The following is an 11,239-nucleotide window of genomic DNA, read 5'->3' as shown; positions in this document are numbered from 1 at the left end:
CTCTTCTCTTCTTCTCATTCTCTGCTGGGATGGAAGAGAGGGGGAAAGAGAGTATGAGAGGAAATCATTGCGGAAGGAAAATGATGTCAACACCAGAGATGGAGGCTTAGACCAAGAACTGTTCCACCACCCTCGGCATAACGGCTGCGAAAATGAGAAGTATCTCAGAGTCCACAAAGGCCAACGCTGAAAGCCAGAAGACTCAACATCGCAGATGCTTAGCTAATTTCAGGGAAGGAATTCTTAAAATTCCGGCAAGAGAAAGATAAAGCCTGATGAAAGGTGGGTTGTGCATGTTTTGTGGAGCCTGTAACCATGACTGTTCCCTCAAGAGGCACTAGATGAGAGATTGCTGCAGATAAAAGGATTCAGCGAAGGCTTAGAACCAGAGATTGTGGCTTAGTTGAACCCCATAAAAGAAATGACTGGTGGAATTTATAAAAGAGGAATGGCAGAGGAAGCTTGTACAGTGGTACCTCGGGTTACATACGCTTCAGGTTACATACGCTTCAGGTTACAAACTCCGCTAACCCATAAATATTACCTCAGGTTAAGAACTTTGCTTCAGGATGAGAACAGAAATCGTGCTCTGGCGGCGTGGCAGCAGCAGGAGGCCCCATTAGCTAAAGTGGTACCTCAGGTTAAGAACAGTTTCAGGTTAAGAACGGACCTCCGGAACGAATTAAGTACTTAACCTGAGGTACCACTGTAGTTTGTTTATTTAGGAAAATTTATAGATCAGTCAATCGGAAAAACCTCTAGGAGGTGGACACCATAAGACAGTTAACAATGCAGATAAAATTGGTATATACATATACACAAAATGACCTATTATACCTTCTAGAAAGCTGTTTGTTCGCTACACTTTTAGACACCTCTTAAGATACCGTAACCAAGTTTTGTATGACGGTTCCTGAGATCAAGGAGCAGGTTTTGTCTATGTTTGGTCACAACTGAACATCATTTTCAGTTAAGATGGCAGGCCGAACCTTTCAAGACAGCACTGATTCTCACAACTGATTTCAAAATGGCACGGATCTTTTAAAGTTTCTTAGAATTCCCAAACAACACTGGTTACAAGCCTGGTAATTATCCGTAAAACATGGACAAAATTAGCAAGGTTATAAAATAATTCTCAGCAGAACATGGATAAAACCAGTGGAAGTAATATGGACACTGAGAGCAGTAGGGGAAAATAAAATTCTGAGGGAGGAATCTGACAAGTAAATTGGATGTTCTTGGTAACTGGTTGTGCTAGAATAAGTGAAGGTTTATATCAGGAGAGCTGAACTTTTGGCCCTCCAGATATTGTTGGACTATGATGCTCATCTTTCCTGACCATTGGACCACAATACCTCAAGCACCCACTCTCCCCATATGAACTGAAGCAAACCCTGTGATCATCATCTAAGGCCCTTCTTCACGTGCCTCACCAGTGAGAGATCTGGAGGGTGGCAACACAAGAACAGGCCTTTTCTGTGGTGGCTCCCCATTTGTGGAATGCTCTCTCCAGAGAAACTCGCCTGGCACCTTCATTTGATATATTTAGGCGATCTGCAAGCGCCAAGCAAAACCATTCCTTTGGCTGATTAACATTCTGTGGCCATTTAAATGTGTTTGTGGGGTGGAGGTCATTGGTTTGTTTTTGGTTTTGTTCTATTTTGTATTTTGTGTTCTTATTTATGTTGTAAACCGCCCTGTGATCTTCAGATGAAGGGCCATCTCCAACTCCTCGAAAGATTCCATCAACGGTGTCTCTGAAAAATTTCACACATCACTTGGGAAGACAGGCAAACTAATATTAGTGTACTGGAAGAAGCAAAGATCACCAGTGTTGAAGCAATGATTCTTCAACATCAACTTCGTTGCTCTGGTCATGTTGTGTGGATGCCTGATTATTGTCTTCCAAAGCAACTACAGTGGTACCTCGGGTTACGTACTTAATTCGTTCCGGAGGTTCATTCTTAACCTGAAACCGTTCTTAACCTGAGGTACCACTTTAGCTAATGGGGCCTCCAGCTGCCGCCATGCCGCCAGAGCACGATTTCTGTTCTCATCCTGAAGCAAAGTTCTTAACCCAAGGTACTATTTCTGGGTTAGCGGAGTCTGTAACCTGAAGCATATGTAACCCGAGGTACCACTGTACTCTATTCCGAACATGAAAATGGAAAGCGTAATGTTGGTGGTCAACAAAAGAGGCTCAAAACTCTCTCAAGGCAAATCTTTAAAAATGTAGTATAAACACAGACAACTGGGAAACACTTGCCTGCCAGGGCTCCAATTGCAAATCAACCTTTACCAAAGGTGTCATGGGCTTTGAAGACGCTTGAACTCAGGACTAAAGGGAGAAATGTGTTAAGAGGAAGGCATGTTTGCCAAACCCTCACTGTGATCAATTCCTGCCTGGAAACCTAGGTCCCCACTGTGGAAGGACATGTGGATCCAGAATTGGCCTCCACAGTCACTTACGGACTCACTGTTAAGACTGTGTTCATGGCGGACAATCTTACTCGGCTATGAGTGAGAAGAAGAAGGAGGAGAAGAAGAAGAGGAGGAGGAGGAAGAAGAAGAAGAAGAAGAAAAAGAAGAAAAAGAAGAAGAAGAAGAAGAAGAAGAAGAAGCCCTACTTACACACAGATCCAAATCCTAGGAACCCTTTTGGCTACAGCAGTTACAAATATGGCTTTTCCTTCCCTCTACAGTGGTACCTCGGGTTACATATGCTTCAGGTTACATACACTTCAGGTTACAGACTCCGCTAACCCAGAAATAGTACCTCGGGTTAAGAACTTTGCTTCAGGATGAGAACAGAAATCCTGCTCTGGCGGCGCAGGCGACATTAGCTAAAGTGGTGCTTCAGGTTAAGAACAGTTTCAGGTTAAGAACGGACCTCCGGAATGAATTAAGTTCTTAACCCGAGGTACCACTGTACTCTGTTCCTTCATGTCAGGGATGGGGAACCTATGCCCCTTAAGATGTTGCTGGACACCCATCAACCCAAGCCAGCATGATCAACGGGCAGGGATGATGGGAAGTGTAGTTCAACAACACCTGGAGGACCACATATCCCCATTCCTGCTTTATGTAGCATTGCAGCAACCCAAATAAGAAGCAACATTGGCTGGATTTGAAAATGAAAAGTTTAGTGAGCACATGATTCAGAACAGTCGGACTCTGAAACAAAAGCATGAACAAAAGAGGAGATAAATGCTACTGTCACTTTGTAGTTATACAAAACTCCTAGGCATTCGAATTCAAAGCAGCCCTTTAAACTTGCATTACAGATAGAATGGTTCTACTTTAAGCTATGAGGTTTTCGAGGTGGCTGGGAAACCACCCAAATGTGTAACATTCTTGATGTGAATTAAGGGACACAGTTTGAAAGCCACAATGCCGTATGATTTATTTTTTTTACATATGATGTCACCCATGGAAGTTATTATACACCAGAATTTTGATTCAAGTTTGGGAAAGAACGGGCAAGCAACTTCCTCTGTCACTACTTCCTAATTCTCTTTGTGCAAAGATGACTTAGCATTGCTCTGATGATTATGCACCTTTTTTATTTAAAAAAAACCCTTAGTCATTCTGTGACACTTGCTTGTAACAATTCAACATATTAATTGCTTCACATGATAGTAGGGGAAAGGTTGATTAATGCCACAAATGACTCCTCTTTTGCAACTTTTTTAAAAATGGCATTTAGCATTTGAGAAAATTAAGTAATAGCCTGGCAAAGAGAAGAAATGGAGGCAGTGAGAGATTTTACTTTCTTGGGCTCCATGATCACTGCAGATGGTGACAGCAGTCACGAAATTAAAAGACGCCTGCTTCTTGGGAGGAAAGCAATGACAAACCTAGACAGCATCTTAAAAAGTAGAGACATCACCTTGCCAACAAAGGTCCGTATAGTTAAAGCTATGGTTTTCCCAGTAGTGATGTATGGAAGTGAGAGCCGGACCATAAAGGAGGCTGGTCGCCGAAGAATTGATGCTTTTGAATTATGGTGCTCTTGAGAGTCCCGTGGACTGCAAGAAGATCAAACCTATCCATTCTGAAGGAAATCAGCCCTGCCTTCCCGCCTTTCCAATTAATAGTGATTAATATTCTTGGAGCTGCCATGGCATACAAGAATATTTCTCTCGCATTTTTAGCTCATTATAAATTACATCCCAAAATTCCTTTATTTTCTTACACGTCTACCACATATGTAACATTGAGCCTTTGGCTCATCTTCTTTCTGCCGCACTGAGCAGGACAGCATTGCTGTGTGTTCGAATATTACAGGGCAGGTACAGTGGTACCTCGGGTTAGGTACTTAATTTGTTCCGGAGGTCCGTTCTTAACCTGAAACTGTTCTTAACCTGAAGCACCACTTTAGCTAATGGGGCCTCCTGCTGCCGTGGCACCACCAGAGCACGATTTCTGTTCTCATCCTGATGCAAAGTTCTTAACCCGAGGTACTATTTTTGGGTTAGCAGAGTCTGTAACCTGAAGCATCTGTAACCTGAAGCGTATGTAACCCGAGGTACCACTGTATGTTTCCTCACTCCTCTTGCCTGAAAAGCTTCTACACTGCCTTGCATGAACTCGCTCAGTGAATCACTGTTCGGGCCACCAAAGTTTGCATAAGAACGGAATACTGAAACCTTGTCATCATAACGTGAGGCTGAGGTCACTGGTGTGATCACTGGGGTTTATATTTGGTGAATTTAGCATTGCTACTTCTCTTCCCCTTCCCCTCCTACCTTTTGTTCGCTAGTGCCACCTGCTGGGCCTGGGGGAGTATTGCAATAAAATTTCCTTCTCTTTCTCTCCCCCCCCCGCCTTATTACTACAGTGGTACCTCGGGTTACATACGCTTCAGGTTACATACGCTTCAAGTTACAGACTCTGCTACCCCAGAAATGGTACCTCAGGTTAAGAACTCTGTTTCAGGATGAGAGCAGAAATCGTGCTCTGGCGGCACAGCGGCAGTGGGAGGCCCCATTCGCTAAAGTGGCGCTTCAGGTTAAGAACAGTTTCAGGTTAAGAACAGACCTCCAGAACGAATTAAGTACGTAACCAGAGGTACCACTGTATTATTATTATTATATATAGGGATGCGGGTGGTGCTGTGGTCTAAACCACTGAGCTTCTTGGGCTTGCCGATCAGAAGGTTGGCAGTTCGAATCCATGAGACGAATCAATGGTGGTGGTTGTGGTTGTTTTGAAAAGCATGCTTACTCTATGAGGTTAATGTTGTTGCCTTTCCCCTTATTCTCAGGGGAGCCGGATGTGAGATGCTTCAATGAGGAAGTGAGGTTTCTCTGCCCCTGCGCTGCAAAACAAGCTGTGTTCTGTTACCCCCATATCTCAGGAATGGGCGACTGTCCCCTTTAAGAACCACAAGAATCTTACCCAGCCATAAACTGTTGCTTTTGCACAGCGCTCTTTAACGTGAGATGACCCCAGGCAAGGAACTTGCTCAAACACCACTCTGCTTCTGGAAAAGGGAAACCGGTGGCGCTGTGGTCTAAACTACTGAGCCTCTTGAGCTTGCCGATCGGAAGGTCGGCGGTTTGAATCCCCATGACAGAGTGAGCTCCTGTTACTCTGCCCCAGCTCCTGCAAACCTAGCAGTCCGAAAGCACACCAGTGCAAGTAGATAAATAGGTACCGCTCCAGCGGGATGTTAAACAGCGTTTCTGTGCGCTCTGGCTTCTGTCACGGTGTCCCGTTGCACCAGAAGCGGTTTAGTCCTGCTGGCCACATGACCTGGAAAGCTGTCTGTGGACAAACGCTGGCTCCCTCAGCCTGAAAGTGAGATGAGTGCCACACCCCATAGTCGCCTTTGACTGGATTTAACCTATCCATTCTGAAGGAAATCAGCCCTGAGTGCTCACTGGAAGGACAGATCGTGAAGCTGAGGCTCCAATACTTTGGCCACCTCATGAGAAGAGAAGACTCCCTGGAAAAGACCCTGATGTTGGGAAAGATGGAGGGCACAAGGAGAAGGGGACAACAGAGGATGAGATGATTGGATAGTGTTCTCGAAGCTACGAACATGAGTTTGACCAAACTGCAGGAGGCAGTGGAAGACAGGAGTGCCTGGTGTGCTCTGGTCCATGGGGTCACGAAGTGTCGGACATGACTAAATGACTAAACAACAACAACAACAACTGTCTATGGCTCCTTTACCTTTTTACCTTTAATGTTGCATCTGGTGAAGCCAACCACTACTGGCGTCACATTTACCTTTACCTACCTTTACCTATTATTATATATTTATCTATATCCCGCCTTTGGAACAAGGAGGTCTTCACTTGCCAGCAGAAGGACAAGAAGGCGAGACCCAGTCTAGCTTCTCTAGGGAGTGCCAAAATCTGGGAGGAGCCACTGAGAAGACCCTATTCTGCTTTCCTAACAAACATGCCGGCAAAGGTGGTGGGACCGAGAGAAGGGCCTGCCCCAAAGATCTCAAAACCAGGGCAGGTTTGTAGGAGCGAATAGGGTCTTTCAGATAGCCTGAACCTGAGCCATATTTACCACAGTGTTTACTTGAGCGTAATACACCATCGAATCTAATGCACACCTCAGTTTTCAGAACCTTGAAACCCAAAACAGTATTTGCTGGTGAATGTGAATGTACCATCGAATCTAATGAGCACCTTAATTTTCGTAACATAATTTGACCAAAAAAGGTGTGTTTTAGATTCAAGTAAATATGGTAATTCTCTGGGTGTCGAGAACTCTCCTCGAGATCCTATCTCCCAGTTCTCAGGACTTTATCTATTTATTCTCTGCCTTTCAAATTCATGGTCAGGATGGCTTCCCATAAAATATTATATAACGCCCTATGTGCATTAAAAGACACTGAAAACAGCAACTTTTATCAAAGTAGCATCCATTTTAACATCACATCTAAAGAAAAGTTAAAAGCCTTTAAAAAATCCAGGATGGGTGCATGGGTAATTGGGACAGCTAAAAGATATAAGACTTAATTGCGTTGTAAGATTATGCCACCTGCAAGTACATTGAGAATGTTTGCAGAATCTGGATTACTACACTGATGCAACTGAAACCAGCTGGATGTACGAAGTGCTTATTTAGGACAGGCTCCCCCCCCCCGTGCCCTCTAGATGCTTTGGTCTCCAACTCCCATCAGCCCCAGTTAGCACAACCAAGAACCAGGGATGAAGGGAGTTAGTCCAATCGGTTGGGAGAGCTGACCTGGAGAGCATCCCTCCTCTTGCAGTGAAGACTGAACTTTGGTAATAAGTCAGACTGTGACTCCACCTTGTGGGAAAGAGTTGTGTATGCACAGAGTGGGGTTTTTTTTCTATGATCATAGGATCAAAGAACAGATGCGGGTGGCGCTGTGGGTTAAACCACAGAGCCTAGGGCTTGCCGATCAGAAGGTTGGCGGTTCGAATCCCCGCGACGGGGTGAGCTCCTGTTGCTCGGTCCCAGCTCCTGCCAACCTAGCAGTTCGAAAGCACGTCAAAGTGCAAGTAGATAAATAGGTACCACTGTGGTGGGGAGGTAAACAGCATTTCCATGCGCTGCTCTGGTTTGCCAGAAGCGGCTTAGTCATGCTGGCCACATGACCCGGAAGCTGTACGCCGCCTCCCCCGGGCAGTAAAGCGAGATGAGCACCGCAACCCCAGTCAGCCACGACTGGACCTAATGGTCAGAGGTCCCTTTACCTTTTACCCCCCAAATGGTGCCCTCAAGATGCTTTGGTCTCCAACACCCATCAGCCCCAGTTAGCACAACCAAGGACCAGGGATGAAGGGAGTTAATCCAATTGGCTGGGAGATCATCCCTCTTTTTTGCAGTGAAGACTGAACCTTGGTAATAAGTCAGTCTGCGACTCCACCTTGTGGAAAAGAGTTGTGTATGCACAGATTTATTATTATTATTATTATTATTATTATTATTATTATTATTATTATTTTGGTACCATCATAGGATCATAGAGTTGTAGAATCGGAAGAGTCCCCAAGGGTAGTCTACCCCCCTGTGATGCAGAAATCTCATCTCAAGTATCCATGACAGATGGCTAGCCAACCTCTGCTTAGAAACTTCCAAGGAAGGAGAGTCCACAACGTCTTGTGGGAATCTGCTCCACTGTCAAACAGCTCTTACTGTCAGAAAGCACTTCCCAATGTTTAGTCGGAATCTTCTTTTTTATCATTTGAATCCACTGGTTTGGGTCCTCCCCCTCCAAGGAGGAGAAAACAAGTTTCCACGTGACAGCCTTTTAGATACTGGAAGGTTGTTATCATATCTCCTCTCAGTCTCCTCCTATCCAAGCTAAACATACCCAGCTCCTTCAACTGTTCCTCATAAGGCTTAGTTTCCAGACCCTTGATCATCTTGGTTGCTTTCCTCATAAAACCTGGCTTTCTCCTGTCAACCACCATTGACTTGTGATGTAGCCGGAAACCTGGAACAGTATTTTATACACCCTATTTGCTGAAATCATCCTGTTAAAAGCACTTCAGCTTCCCATTCCTGGTTCCTAGGAAATCAGGGAAAGCAAACTGCAGGTTCCTCATCCCTATTCGAAAAAGCAGGTGGCTTCTCCCAAATGATCCTGGGAATTGTAGTTTGTTAGGGGTTCTGGGAACTGTAGTTCTGTGAGAGGGAAGCTGTCATGCTCCAGATCATTGGGGGGACGTCATGTGCTTTAAAGGGCCATTGGATACACTTTTGATCATAGGATCATAGAATTGCAGAGTTGGGAGGGACCCTGAGGGCCATCTAGTCCAATGCCCTGCAATGCCGGAATCTCAGCTAAAGCATCCATGGCTGATGGGCATCCGACCTCTGTGGGAAAAACCTCCAAGGAAGGGGAATCTACCGCCTTCTGAGGGATTCCGTCCATTGTCAAGCAACTCTTCCTGAAAGTTCTTCCTGAGATGGAATCAGAATCTTCTTTCCTGTAGCTTGAAGTCACAGTTTCAGGTCTTGAGGGCCTCTGGAGCAGGAGAAAACAAGCTTTCCCCCCTTCTCCCTGTGACGGCCCTTGAGATATTGAAAGGGCTGCATTTTGTGGCTCTCATATTAATGTCCTGAGAGAGAGAGCAAAACGTTTCTCTCTCCCCTTTCTCCACCCCATGCAGAATTGCAAGGGAGCAGTGCATCTGGCTGGGAAGAAGATGGTCAGAGTTTGGAGGCCAGACAGAGCTGGCTGTGGGCAGGATCCTGGCATTGCTAGGGGTTGGACTAGATGACCCTTGGGATCCCTTCCAACTCTACCATCAAGCAGCTAAAGGAAGGATCGGGGGAGCAGAATGCAGAACCAGGGGAGGCACAAAAACACATCCCAACCACACCCTCTGGACTGACCCGCCGTGGCCTCATCCCAGCCCACTTTGACCCCCCTGGTTTTATTCTTCTTAATTCAGCTGCCTGCCAACCTAGCAGCCTGGCCCGTTTGTCATCTGATGTCACAAGCAAGCCTTATTTTACCCTGCAAGAGGGATGCCTGTCAGATGATGGTGAGAGGCTTGGCAAGATCCTTGCCCATTACTGATCATGAAAAGGAACTGTGAAGGTAGGAGGAGCCTGAGGCCCAGAGGAGAGGAGAGACATAGTAATAAAGTAACAACGATTATTATTATTGTTATTATTAATATTAGCGTCACCCGTCACTGGTACATGTGGCTGGGCTCTCTGGCTTGACTTGTCCACAGCTGTTGATAGCTTGGCAGGTCTTCAGCTGTGGTCCCCAGATGATATTTTTTGTTGTGAATATTTGGCTGGTTACCAGGTTGAACCATATGGCCTTTCCATGCCTCTATTCTCTTATCTCTAAGGCTGTGTACACATCACATCTTGAAGTCACGGGATCATTCCATTAAATGTTAACCTACAGACCCATCTTTCCTAAGCATGTTCTAGATCATTTTCAAGAGAATTCCCAAAGTTTCACGATCTTGCCACTGTGCCATCCGGGTTTTAATAGGTAGGACAGTATACGTTAATTGAAATTTATCCCTCCAGATACCCACAAATGTGAGATGAACAGAGTTTTAAAAAACCCTTCTTGGCAAACTAAAAATTTGGGAATTGACCTGCGAAACCTTGTTTTGAGCAATCCCAGCTATGAAGTAAACTGCCTTCCCTCTTCCTACCCAATTCAGAAAGAATCAGGAAGCAAACCGAGAAGTTTAAAAATAAGCCTGCGTGTGACCCATGAGAAAGAGGTCCCTGCCCCAAGGGGCTTACAATCTTTAATTTGACCCAGGGAAGGAACAGGGAAAGCTTGAGGTTCAGGGTGGACCCTGAGTCCTGCTGTGAGAAATAAGGCAGGGTCTCTGAGTTTAGACTTTGGGATTCCCAGACATTTCCCATCTGTAACCTCTTTCTCTATTTTTATTTTCCTTTCTGTCTCCTAGGTCATAAGAGGCTGCTGAGGCGCCAAGAATACATGAAAGAAGGAGAGGAGAGGCTGCCATCCATAAAAATGACATCTTGGAAGTTGTGTATGTTAATTCCTTTTTTTTTTTCATTTTCAATGATTTTATTAATTTCCAACTAGCTATACATTTTATCCATAATACAACAAATCATGTCCATTTTAGACTTCCTTCAACGTCACTGACAATCATTCGTAGTTGTAACTTTAGTACACATTTCATTCTTTCATATTGCCATTTGTTCCTCTCTTCCTTCATTCTTTCTAATAAACAATACTTGTTAATTCTTTACAATGCCTCTTTAAACCCCACTAGCGTTGTATTTACACCACAGTTATTTTCCAGATAACCCACAAATTTCCCCCAGTCCTCAATAAACTTTTGATCTTTAGTATATCTGATTTTCCCTGTTAATTTGTCCAGTTCTGCATATTCTGTCAATTTTACTCTCCACTCTTCTACCGTTGGAATTTCCTCCTGTATCCACTTCTGGGCCAACACGATTCTGGCTGCCGTTACAGCGTACTGGAAAAGTTTGCAGTCCTTTCTTCTGATGTCCTTTCCTACAATACCTAATAAAAAGGCTTCTGGTTTTTTCACAAAAGTATATCTTAACATCTTTTTCAATTCATTGTAAATCTCTTCCCAAAAGCTTTTAACTTTCTTACACTCCCACCACTGATGAAAAAATGTCCCTTCTTTATGTTTACATTTCCAGCATTTCTTATCAACCTTATACATCTTTGCCAATTTTACGGGTGTCATGTACCATCTATAGAGCATTTTCATCATATTTTCCTTCAATAACGTACATGCCGTAAATTTTATAT

The sequence above is a fragment of the Podarcis liolepis genome, assembly GCF_965112155.1.
Source record: "Podarcis liolepis genome assembly, chromosome: 13".
Lineage (NCBI taxonomy): Eukaryota > Metazoa > Chordata > Lepidosauria > Squamata > Lacertidae > Podarcis > Podarcis liolepis.
This window is presented reverse-complemented; position numbering follows the sequence as displayed.